Source organism: Nycticebus coucang, chromosome 23 (genome assembly GCF_027406575.1).
Source record: "Nycticebus coucang isolate mNycCou1 chromosome 23, mNycCou1.pri, whole genome shotgun sequence".
Taxonomy (NCBI): domain Eukaryota; kingdom Metazoa; phylum Chordata; class Mammalia; order Primates; family Lorisidae; genus Nycticebus; species Nycticebus coucang.
Window position 1 is genome coordinate 25,776,220 of NC_069802.1, and position 13,455 is coordinate 25,789,674.

The 13,455-nt window shown below is 45.8% G+C and overlaps 1 pseudogene across 1 annotated transcript; it reads right to left on the minus strand.

Moving 5' to 3' along the window:
- Nucleotides 1-4,355: 4,355 nt before the first annotated feature.
- LOC128576016 (glucose-6-phosphate isomerase-like) lies at nt 4,356-6,328 on the minus strand (annotated as a pseudogene). The gene has a single exon (XR_008377219.1). The product of XR_008377219.1 is annotated as a glucose-6-phosphate isomerase-like (transcript).
- Between the last annotated feature and the right edge of the window lie 7,127 nt (nt 6,329-13,455).

A 13,455-nucleotide genomic window follows, 5' to 3' on the forward strand; every position in this document is an offset into this window, starting at 1 on the left:
TGTCCTCCACAAGGCTCCTCACCTCTGTGTGTTTGCTTATCCTCAGCTCCCTCCCTGGAAGGGAAGCTCCAAAAGCATTGATGGACTCAATCCCTGCTGTATCCCTGGGGTCTAGAACACAGCCTGGCACACAGCAGGTGCTCAGTAAATGTCTGTTGAACAAATGGATTCCACACAGCAGTGGTTTTTCCAATTTGAGCTTTGAAGAACCATACTTCTATGATTCAATAACATTATCAATATCTAATTTTTAAAACATATATGCTTGAACTATGACCAGTTATCATCATGATCAACAAGAAAAAGCTGAAAGATAATCTCTGTCCCCCCTCTGGTAGCCCTGGGTACTGCGGGAAAAAATTAAGTGACGTCAGTAATTCACCTAACACTCCCATGAGGTTAGGATGATTCTGACTACTCTGTAGATGAGAAAGCTGCTTCTTGGATACAGTAAACACGAAGCTCAAGTTCATCCCATTGTAAGTTGGGGAACAGGGACTGTTAGCTATGAAGTTGTTCCAAAAAGCCTTTTTCCTAAAAATTCTAGAAAGTGCGTAGGCTCAGTCAGTGCTGCTGCAATACCACGTTATCAGAGTGTTAGGCCAGACTAGGCGCTCAGCGTCCTTGGAACTTCCCAGCAGGAGGCTCTGACATCCCCAGGCTTCCAGAGCTCACCACTGGGGACTCACTTGTACACATATCTGAGACCTCCCATTCACGTCACTAGCGCATTAGTTCATGTGTTTTCATATGAGAACAGGGGATGGTGAGGCCTGCAGGAATTAGACCCACATAACAAAGCACTGAAGGGGAGAAAGGAACTCAAAGAGAATAAAAACCGTCTGGTTTCCTAGTACGGCTCTGTCCCCCGGCGCTGAATGACTTTGGCAAACTACTCGGCCTCCCTGAGCCTCAGTTTCCTCCTTGGGGAGAAGAGTCTGAGGAGTAGCAAGGTATTCTACAAGAATGGGTCTCCCAGCCTCTGCTAGAGAAGGTTCTAGAACCTTCATGCCTCTCCTGCTCCCAAGAGTGTTTTCACTTCATTTCAGTGCTCAGTATCTCCCAAATGATTCCCCAAGGTGGGAGGATGAACCCCACCGAGCTCCAGTATAAACTTACAGATGGAACTGCTTTAAGCCTCACAAAGGGCCGGCTGCAACCACAAAACCATTAGTTAGGAAAAGAACAAATCCAGGAAGAAGGGTAAAATCGTGCAAAACATTAAATTGTTCCCGAGATGCTTAAATACTTTACGAGTCTCTGTTTACATACAATTTGACCAATAATTTCTAATTATTCTTCCCTTTTACCAAAGCACTTCTCCTAAGAGCCTTTGCTCAGTTGCCCTTTTTTGGCTAGTTCTTCCCCCTGTCCCCCATGAACTTGAATGTAATTAAGTTCTTTTGTTTTTAACACGCAGGAACTAAAAACTTCGTGTTACTCACAGAGTGTTTTTGGTGCTGTCATCCTTCAGCCAGACTTACTGTTTCCTCACTTTTCCCTTTGCCTGGTCCACATGCGCCTTGTGCTGCAGAGCTAGTGGGACAGGTAGAAATGCCACATCTTGTAAAGTCAGAAGGAAATGGAAGTGAAGCTTACTGTTGCCACTTCCTGGCTGGGTGAACTTGGAAACTTCACTCAAGTTCTCTGAGCCTTGTTTTCCTTCTTTGTGGAACACAAACAGGGATTGGTGATATGAAAATTAAATGAGATCTTGTTAAGGTCAGGCACGGTGGCTCATGCCTGTAATCCTAGCGTTCTAGGAGGCCCAGACAAGTGGATTCCTTGAGCTCGGGGTTCGAGACCAGCCTGAACAAGAGGGAGACCCCATCTCCACTAAAAATAGAAAAGCTAGCCAGCCTCGTGGCAGGCACCTGTAGTGTCAGCTGTTCAGGGGACTGAGGCAAGAGGATTGCTTGAGCCCCAAAATTTGAGGTTGCTGTGACGCTAGGGCACACTACCCAGGGTGACAGAGTGAGACTCTGTCTCAAAAGAAAAAAAAGATCTTGTTCACTGTAATAGTTTGTAATAGTTAGCATTTAAAGTAGCACATGGCAGAAAATTCAGCTCAAATTGTCAAAGAAAAAAAAAAATTAGAATTTATTACTTTGTGGAGCAAAAAAATCCAGAGGTATACATATATAGTGCCAGAGACCCCACTGATAATGTCACCAAAGGATGCTTCTCACACAAAGTGGGACAGAAAGGAAGGTGGTAACAGGCCTGGGTTATCTGAGGCTTTCCCAGTTCTTACGAATTTCTTCCATACTGAAGACTCACTGTGTATATCAAGGGGAAATGGTCATCTGGGTACTCCATTCAGTTATTGGAAAATTTACGTTTTGAAAAATTTCAATAAATGAGTCTACTTGTGCAACTGGAAATTTTATGAATTGCAAAAGTAGATAATATATTTCTGATGAAAATTCAGTGCTGTAAGTATAAACCTGTACAACTATAAAATATACCACTATGTACTATACTATAAATATAACATTTACTGTAGTATTTCAAAGACTTAGGATGAGGAAAAGTGACACATCTCAATAATTTTTATCTTGATAACATAATGAAATGATAATATTTTGGGTATCTTCATGTTATGGGTTGAATTTTTCCCCTAAAATTTATATATGTAATAGTATATAAAAAAAAAATACCCTAATGCCCAGGTATGCCAAAATGGGACTGTGTTTGGAAACAGAGTCCCTGCAGATGGAATTAAATGTGATGAAGTCATATGAGGTTAGGATGGGTTTCCAAACCAATAAGACTGATGTGCTTATTAAAGAAGGCCTACGGAAGAGGAGACATCTATAGAGGGAAGATTGATTGAAGACTCGGACAGAACACCAGGGACAAGCCACACTGACAAGCCAAGGGACCCTGAAGATTGCCAGCAAACCACAGAAACCAGAGAAGAGTCGAGGAACATATTCTCCTTCACAGCAACACGCAGAAGGGAACCACCCTGCTGACATCTTGATCTTGGACCTCCAGCCTCCAAAACTTCAGGACAATAGATTTCTATTCTTAAGCCACTCAGTTTGTGGTACTTTGTTATGGCAGCTGGAAGCGAACTAATAAACCTGGGTTACATACAATATACTGTCAAAGTTAATATCACTTTTTTTAACTTTCTAAAAATGTGGTTAATAGAAGATTTAAAATTACATCTCTAGCTTGCATTTGATTTCTGTTCTACAGGACTTTTCTAGGGTAAAAGTACAGATACGATAAGCACTTAAGACAGAGAGACCTGACCCACTTAGGGGGTTCAAAGAAAGCTTTCTTGAAGAAGTGATATTCAGACAGAGATTAGAGATTCATTAGGACTTAAGCGGTCAAGCAGGGTGAGTGGGATGTGGGAGGGTAGAGAGCTTCAGGCAGAGAAGGGCTTGCACCAACACTTAGACAGGAAAAAGTATGACTCTTTTCTGAACCTCTGACAGCCACCCCTGAAACACATCAAAAGTTGTTGAATTGTCTCTCTCTCTTTTTAATAAAATGTCTTTTTTTGTCCTTTGGGTAAATACCCAATAGTGGGATTGCTGGATCAAATGATAGGTCTACTTTTAGTTCCTTGAGGCATCACCATAGAAGTTGTATGTACTATACTACATCACTTGTACATCTATTACAGGTACATTATAGTATGTGTACTATACATTACTTTTCATAGAAGTTGTACTAGTTTGAAGTCCCACCAACAGTGTATAAGAGTTCCTTTCTCTCACATCCATGTGAGCCCTTGTTGTTTTGGACTTTTTGATAAAAGCCATTCTCATTGGAGTTAGGTGTTATCTCAGTGTGGCACAAAAGCAATTTATATAACCAAAACATTTGTACCTCTGTAGTATTCTGAAAAAAAAAAAAAACCCAAAAAAACCCCCAAAACAATCCTCCCACCCACTTCCAAAAAAGGGTGTCCAAATAAGCCACTCTCCAGCACAAGTCTCCACTGGGGCAAATTACTGCCTGCAATACCACTTCCTGGCCACCAAGAGGCACTGTAGTACAAAGCTGTGGTGCAGACTTGTGAAGAACAATCAAAAGAAAATCAACACCTTATGGAGAACATTGTATCTAATTGAAAACTTACAGTAAATAATTAATCTAATTATTTACAGATGTAAATAATTCAGGCACACTTGGAAGATAAGATGAACGTGTTACTAAATTGAACAATGTCAAGTAACTTAAACATTCCCTAGACATCATTCAAAGGCAACAGATCCAGTTAACCCCCTTGAGCTGCTAGTGGCTGTGACTTTCACGGTGTCCGTTTTGTGTCAGGCAATAGGACTGGTTTTCATTGGGTTATCAGAGATAAAAATCTTGACAATCTCACAAGATTTTTTTTTTTTTTTCTCTTTTGTGGCATCTTTATTTTTCTACCTAGGATATGAACATAGGTCAGAAGAATCAGCTGCACTGAAACACATCAGCCAGTTGTAAACCAGGGAGATAATGGATGGACACCGAGGGGGTTGAGGTGACTATTCCAGATCGGCATTTCCCAAATGGCTAGTGGTCCAAGCCCTCGAGCAGAGGGTGCTCGGTGGGGAGGAGGGGCAGGACCATGCAAAGCAGGCTCTGGAGAGGAGAGACAAGAGGCGGTGGTCACCACAGGGGCTGCAGCTGAGATGAGCGTGTTAGATTATGGCCTCGCGCTCCTGTTTGATGAAGTTGATCAACCCATTGGTGGAAGAATCATGCGAGGTCACTGGAGTGCTGCCATCAAGCTCAGGCTTGATCTTCTTAGCCAGCTGCTTTCCCAGCTCCACTCCCCACTGGTCAAAGCTGTTTATGTCCCAGATGATGCCCTGAACGAAGATCTTGTGCTCATACATGGCGATCAAGGCTCCAAGCATGAATGGTGTGAGCTTTGTGAACACAATAGAGTTGGTTGGGCGATTTCCTTCAAATACCTTGTGCGGCAACAGCTTCTCCAAGTCCTCTGGATTATTTCCTGCAGCGTAGAGTTCCTTTTGGGCCTCATCTGTAGATTTCCCCTTCATCAGGGCTTCTGCCTGGGCCAAGAAATTGGACAGGAGGATCTTGTGATGCAAACCCTTCCGTATTGGGTGCTGGGTCTGGACCGGAACGAGAAAGTCACAGGGTATCATCTTGGTGCCTTGGTGGATGAGCTGGTAGAAGGCATGCTGGCCATTAGTCCCTGGCTCCCTCCACACAATGGGGCCCGTCTGGTGGTCTACACGGACGCCAGACTTGGTGATGTACTTCCCGTTCGACTCCATGTTGCACTGCTGGAAGTAAGCAGCAAAGTGGTGAAGGTACTGGTCATAGGGCAGCATGGCATGGGTCTCACACCCAAAGCAGTTGATGTACCAGACGCCCAGCAGGGCCAGCAACACGGGGGCATTCTTCTCTAGAGGTGTTGTGTGGAAGTGCTGGTCCATCCAGTGAGCCCCTGAGAGCAGCTGCTGGAAGTTGTCAAAACCCACATGCAGGGCAATGGAGAGTCCGATGGCTTACCAGAGGGAGTAGTGTCCTCCTTCCCAATCCCAGAACTCGAACATGTTTGCAGGGTCGATTCCAAACTCTTTCACTTTGTTCGTGTTGGTGGACAGGGCAACAAAGTGCTTTGCAACTGCAGAGGGATCCTTGGCTGTCAGGAGGAACCACTCCTTTGCTGTTTCTGCATTCGTGATGGTCTCCTGCGTGGTAAACGTCTTGGAGGCAATGATGAATAGGGAAGAATCGGGGCTCAGGTTGGCCAGGGTTTTGAAAATGTGGGTTCCATCAATGTTGGAGACAAACCAGACCTGGGGACCATCTGAGGAGTATGGCTTAAGGGCTTCAGTCACCATGAGGGGCCCCAGGTCGGAGCCTCCGATGCCGATGTTGATGACGTCCGTGATGGCCTTGCCTGTGTAGTCCTTCCATTCACCACTCCACACACGCTGGCAGAAAGTTTTCATCTTGTCCAGAATTCGGTTGACCTCTGGCATCACATCCCTGCCATCCACCAGAATGGGTGTGTTTGAATGGTTCCGCAGGGCCACGTGTAACACTGCGGATCATCAGTATAATTGATCTTCTCGCCATTGAACATGCGCTCCCGGGCAGCCTCCACACCCCTGGACTTGGCCAGGTCCACAGGATCTTCATCATCTCCTCCGTCACAAGGTTCTTGGAGTAATCCACCAGAATATGCCCATGGCTGGTGTTGAGGGTTAAGCTGAAATGGTTGAAGCGCTCCTTGTTGGCTTCGAAAAGGGTGCGCAGGTTGAGCTCACACCCACTCGCACTACCACTGCTGCAGCTTCTGGAACTGCGGGTCCCGGGTGAGTGGGGCCATGGCGGGACTAGAAGGTTGCACTGACCCGGACTGCGCGGAGCAGGAATGAGGTGGGTGGCCCACAAGATATATTTTTTTTTTTTTTGTGAGACCAAGTCCATTCTGTTGCCCAGGCTAGAGTGCCATGGTATCAGCCTAGCTCACAGCAACCTCAAACTCCTAGGCTTATATTGTCCTTCTGCCTCAGCCTCCTAAGTAACCGAGGCTACAGGTGTCTACCACGACGTCTAGCTAATTTTCTTATTTTTAGTAGAGATAGGGTTCTGCTCTAGCTCAGGCTAGTCTTGAGCTCCTGAGCTCACATGCTCCTCCTGCCTTGGAATCCCAGACTGCTTGGATTACAGACCTGAGCCATTGCAGCTGGCCAACAATTTTATTACAAGATCTATCAGATTTCTAATCTTTGTACTCAGAAGAGGATTCTCTCCTCCATCCCAACACGAAATGTGGACCCAATGCTCTGAGCAGAGCAGAGATGCGACTGTGCTCAAGGAGATGACAGAATGAAAGAAGTGTAGGGAGAGAGGTAGATTCATGGATTCACTTCCAAGCTAAGCCCTGCTGCTGTTAAATATATCTGGTTTCTTACCTTGTAAAGAAATTTTCTCTATGGTTTGAAAAATGGAAACATAGCCGGTTAGCACTGGGAGAACATCTTTGAGGCGCTCTAATTTTGAATGCAATATAATTTCTCTCTACCTCCATGCTCCATTGAAAGTTTGAACCACTGAAAATCTCTACAGTGAGGAGATTTCCATTCATCATTTATTCACTCATTCATGCAACCATTTACAGAGCCCAGAGAGGTGAAGTGATTAGGGTTGCAGTGACAGTCACTGACAATCTATCCTTTCTGGCTGAGGTCTCCTACCTTGTGATGGAAACAGAACTTCACACAGGAACAGCCTTCGCCTATTCCTGAAATCCAAGTGACTCCAGGGCAGTGATTTTCAACTGGTGTGCCCTGAGAAGATGGATCTTAGGTGTGCCTGGAAAATTTTTAAAGATTATTAATTAAATTGTTTTCAAAAGAAGAGCTAAGCACAGTAAGTATATTCTTCTTTTTACTCTTTTTTTTTATCAACATAATGTAAGTGTGTGGTGGAAGGTTAACTACAAGTTCAAGTGTGCCATGAGATAAAGAAGGTTGCAACACACTGGCCTAGAGAAACTTCAGCCTTCCAAGCTTCTCTTCATATGGCTTCTCCTTTTTCTTAGCTCTTGTTCCAGGTGCCCAGTGCTGTCTGGGACACTTAGTCACACTATGAGAATGTTGGGATGAATGTGGGTCCGTCCTTCTTTTGTTATTCACCCAACAAATATTGGGTGCACAGATGGAGGGTAATGGGGGTCCCATTTCAGATGGGGTGAGTGAGGATGAGTAAGGGCAGACTGGCAGTGGACGAGTTCATGTGGCCGAGGTTTATTGGGTGGCGGGAGTCTCCCCAGCAGCGCCCAGTTTGTCTCCTGCAAGCACCCGACATCTGATGTTGCTCAATGTCCTCTTTGGCCAAAGGCAGCTGGGGGACTGTGGGGAGCCAGCTGGAACAGTCAAAGTCAGGGTGAGGGAAAGGATATTTCCTCCCTCGTGCCTCCTGGGAGTCCCTCATCCATGGAGAGAGGAGTGTCATTTCCCAGAACTGCTTGATCAGAACCTAATTATCCCCAGAGCCATGAGTTTGAGCAGTGGGATGCCTGTGACCTGGCACTGAGAAACGGGTCAGCCGCCAGGACAGAATGTGCTGCTCTCACGAGGTGCGCCTCTCTGCCAGGCACAGGCCTTGGGGCTGGCTCAGTCGCCTTTGGCACAGAGACTTGGACCATAGACAACTCAACACCCCTACATGTAGCACCTGCCTGTAAAGGAGTCACAGACGATTCGTCTCCTGCATGGGAGAACGGAGACTTGGTCCTGCTACTGACGCTCCCAAAGGTGGCTGCGCTGCAGGCTGCCGCCCGGAGCTCCTCTCCTTGCATATAGGACAGCGCAGACTTTCTTTCTGCTTCTACTCTCCTGCCCAACCTCCCCAAAGCCCATGAGCAACATAGCTTGCAAAGCGTTGGGGGTCTTGGGGTCTGGCACTCCTTTTTGGGGATATGAGACCCAGAAGTGTTTGGTTGATTTATCCAAAGCCTAAGAGCTGGTTCAGGGCAGGGCCAGGCCCCAGGCTTCACCCTCTGCACACTGCCCTCTGCTTGCTTCTTCACTAGATTTGGTCTCCTCCACAGCTTACGCGGTGGCATTAAGCAAAGTTCCATCCTCCAGCCGGTCTCTCTCAGCTGAGGCCTCCCTGCTCCAAGGAGGACGTTAGAGTTGATGTAAATCTCCAGCCCATGGAATCTAGAGCCCTGCTTATGATTTCTGCAACTTCCCAGGCTTGCGTTCTCAGAGTCCCTCTGCCTGGGCCCTGTCCCAAGTACAGTCTCTGTCGCACTAGGTGTGGACCCTGACATAAAGGCTGCTTGGCTGACTTACACACACACACAATCCCTGTTCAGAGAGCGGTTTAGAACATGTGTGCTTTGGGAAGTTTTTCCAGAGAAAGACTGGGGGACATGAGGACTGCTCCACAGCTGACAGAGCCTCACTCTCTCCTTTCTGCTGTCCCTTCCCCTCTCACCCAGCGAACAGACTTTGCTGTCCTATCAGACAGCCTTTGGAGTCTCATGCTCATGGTTTTTTTCCCCAAACAGACCCATTTTTCTCTCTGAATGGATAAACAGATCTCCACTTCCTACCATATCAATGATCTCTCCCATCCCTTTCCAAACCCTTCTACCCCAGACTCTTGTCTGCATTTCAAGTTCAAATTTCCAACGGGCTTGGGAGCACGTCCACTGGAATGCTCCACAGACCACCCAATGGTGACCTCAGTTTTTCTCCCCCAGAATCCCTCCTCCTCCTCTTCCCTCAGTCTGCCATGTGCCTTCCCTGGCCAGTGGTGTCATCGGCCTCACATCCACCCATGTTAGCAGAAGTCTAAGGCTGGGGATGGGCTTTCAAGTCAGATCATTTGACTAAAAACTGAATTTGCCACTGCCTGTGCAACCTTAGGCAAATGACTCAACCTCTCTGAGCCTCAGACTCTTCATCTATATATTGGGGATGTTAAAATAGCTCTGCCTGGATAATACCTTCCAGGCAAGAGCTGTTTCAAGTCTCAAGCGAGATAAACTTACGTAAAATGTGCAGCACCTGAGAGGCATTAGAAAAATGGTACTTGTTATTCTCACCATCATTAGTCATCAGAAGCTTTGCTCACTGCTTCCTGCACCCGGAATGGGGGCATTCTCCAAGGCTCAGCCCCAGCGTTTGCCGTCTCAGAAGCCAGTCCGCCTTGTATAAAGTCACTCCCTCTGTGCAGTCATGGTCTCCTGTGTTATCAACTGCTGCGAAGTGGTGAATTCATAAGGGAAAAAAATTGTCGCTAATAGTCTCTTGGGTCCAGAAATACCTGAAGATTTTCAGTAAAAGCTTCTACTGAGGTTCTCTCAGTTTTTGTCACCTCATCAAGCCCCAAAGTCTTTCTTTTCGATAGCGATTGTCCATTTCTTTAGTTATTTGCACACTATTTTGTAGTGTGCAATACTATTTGTATCTGTTGCTGAGGTATCGGAGGCAAGGTGTAGCCCTAAGGACCCCTGTAACCCCAACTCTTCACTCAAGAGTTGCCACATTCAAGAGCTCAATAGATAGAGATTAGACATGTTTGACAGTTGCTTATCTAATTAGCCAGTGAACTATGGAAGAATGGAATTCAATAAGTGGAAGTTATTAACTCCTGTTAAGCAGTGAACTTCTAGGAAAAATATCACTGCTAATATTCTCCTGGGTCCAGAAAGTCCTGGAGACCTGGACGGCTTCCATGGAGATGCTCTCATTTCATGTTTAAAGCCCCAGTGTCTTCTTTGCAGACCAGGAGACTCGCAGCTCAGAGATCTCTTGGTGAAAGCACTGGCTGCCCAGCGGTGATGCATGGGCTTCCATCAGGGTCTCCCGTTGCTGGTTCCTCCAGATCCTCCTTGCCTTGCAAACCCAGGACACTTCTCTCAGGGACCGCCAGGACTGTAACTGAGAAAGGTAGGGTGCAAGGGCCCAGCCACGCCCACTGGATGTGAGACTGGAAGCTCCCTGGGGGGCTGGCACAGACTTCACCAGGCTGCTGTGCTGTTTCATGGCTCCCCCACCTCCCATGTGGGCCTGTCTCCCCTTTTTTCTTTTATAGGTGTCACTTCCTAGTAAGCTGTGTATACCCTCAACTGCAGGTCAGCCTCTGTTTTCCTAAAAATCCCAAACAGCCACTGCAGACAGCCCAGTGTCCCAAGCCTAGACAGAGCCTGAAGGAAGACTGGCCTCATTTTCCAGGGACAGTATACATTTACGGCAGGTGAGGAAGCACAGAATACTGAGCTGACTCAACAGCACCATTATTGGCCATACCGTGGCCATCAGAAGCCTTTTCCAGTGGCCTGCCCATCCTTATACCAGCAGGACTAAGAAGCCTTTGGTTTTTCTGAGGACTCCAGCTGTTAATTATGTTGTCCAAAATGCAATACTGTCATAAAATTGATCACAGACAGTGCTATTCTCATGGTAAACTTTCTGATTTCCCAAATGAGTCTAAAACCAAGATGTTACTGATGCATCCTACTATTTCTCTCAGGGGATAAAAGATGAAAAGATACAGCGTTGTCTTGGAGAGCACCTCCTGGGAACCATATTGGAACATGGAGAGGTGTCCAGGGTGTCTGGGGCAGTTTTACTAGCTGTTCCTTTCTGGTTTGGAGGCTCCAAGATTATCCGCAATCTCCAAGGTTGGCCATGCCTTTGCCTCTCTCTGCCCTTGTCAACCTTCAGCAACTCTCTCAGCTCTTGGGGATTCTTATCTCAGGCCAGGTCTCATTTGGATCAAGGGGGAATTTGCAGAGGGCTTCCATTCCCCAATCCTCCCTTCAAACTCAGCTGGTGCCTTCCGGGATATTTGGACACATTCATCTCGGAATTCATGTGTTTCTGCTAAACATCGAGACGCCGTCCTCTGAGGGCTTAAAGAATGGTCATATTTAACATTGCTTTTGGGTAATATTCCCACATCAAAGAGACGTCTTCAAATAATTTGGGGTTAGATGGAGGAGGGAATGGAAGGGCTTCTGCCTTCTGGAACCTTACGGATGGTGCTGACACTACTTTCCCCTCGTTCCAGTGCCCTTTAGCAGCCTTGGTGATGGAGGGGAAACTCCATCCACTTAGTCTTTGATACTTTGACCTTGGCTGCCAGGTCTTCAGCAGGCCACCTAACCTATCCAAGCTTTTGTCTCCTCCTCCAAAAACCCCTGTTTCAGGCTTTTGTGAGCCGCAACTGACATAGTAAGGATGAAAAGACCTTGCAAACTATAAAACTACTAAGTACATCAAATACTATCCTTGTATCCAGAAAGGCCACTTTACTTCTCTTTCCAAGGAAGGCCAATATTCCAACAAAGGGATGCTTGAAATAGAAACTCTTCCAGAACTTTATATCTGTGTAGCAGAGGGCATGTCTTCAATTGACAGGAGCTAAGACAGCCCGCTGAGGAGAAATTTGGGATTTATGACTTCCCTGTCCTTGAAATGACTGCTCCTGCGTGTCAGCATACAGGCCAATGTACAGGCCCGCTTGGCCTGCCTTCAACGCTGGATCACCCACGCTCCTACCCTATTGGCAGTCTTCAGGAGCCACATAAATTCTAAGCTCAAATGTGATCATAATGATCAAGAACCAGGAGTCACAGGTGTGTTTAAGGGATGGAAATTATCTCAGTGCAGTGGTGGGTCTGATCTTGCCGTGGTGTGAAGACAGTGGTGTGGAGTGTTCTGGGATCTCCACATCATACCCTGGGGCTGGGCTCTTGAGACACTGCCCAGCTGCCTGCGGGTTGCTTGTGCGAGAGCACAAGTGGTCCACCAGGACTTGCTGCATAGGGAGGGCAAGTGGAAGGGAGCAGGACTGGCCCTGTTCATCTCTGGAGTCCCAGAGTCACGCACAGTGCCTGGCCCACAGAAGCCTCCCAAGAAGTATTTGTTAAACAATTAAACTAAGCTTTCCAGCTTTCAAAGAAATGCACAGATTCTGTCTCTTGGGGCTGTGGACAGAAGCGCTGGGAAAGAACTAAGGCACTTCTGAGGTACTAGCAGGCTCTTTATACAGAAGAGTCTTATTTCTTTGGTACATTTGAAGCTTCCTGAGGAAAATTATCTACCTCTGTCTTTGTCTATTCCTCTGTCTCTCCATCCCCACAGCCATATCCATAGTGATGTGTGGCGCTCCATAAACAGGTAGAGACCAACCAGCTAACCACTTATATGTACACCATGGAGTATTATGCAGCCTTAAAGAAAGATGGAGACTTTACCTCTTTCATGTTTACATGGATGGAGCTGGAACATATTCTTCTTAGTAAAGTATCTCAAGCATGGAAGAAAAAGTATCCAATGTACTCAGCCCTACTGTGAAACTAATTTATGGCTTTCACATGAAAGCCATAACCCAATTATAACCTAAGAATATGGGGAAGGGGGAGAGGGAGGGGAGAGAAGGGGGAAGGATGGGCGGAGGAAGGGTGATTGGTGGGATCACACCTATGGTGAATCTTACAAGGGTACATGAGAAACTTACTGGATGTAGAGTGTAAATGTCTCAACACAATAACTAAGAAAAATGCCAGGAAGGCTATGTTACCAGTATGATGAAAATATGTCAAATGGTCTATAACACCAGTGTATGGTGCCCCATGATTGCATTAATGTACACAGCTATGATTTAATAATAAAAAAAGAAATGAAAAAAACAGACTAAACTTGAAAAAAAAATAAAGAATGTGCTTCCAAGTATCAGTCAATTTCCTTCAGATTTTCATATTTCTGAGAATAAAGTTTCTTGTAATATTCATTAAGGATTTTTTGGATTTCTGACAAGTCTGTTGTTATTTTGTCTTTGTTGTTTCTGATTGATGATATTAGAGATTTTACTCTTTTTTTTCTGATTAGGTTGGCCAGAGGTTTATCTATTTTGTTGACCTTTTCAAAAAACCAGCTTTTTGATTTATTGATCTGTTGTATTATTCTTTTGTTTTCAATTTCATTTAATTCT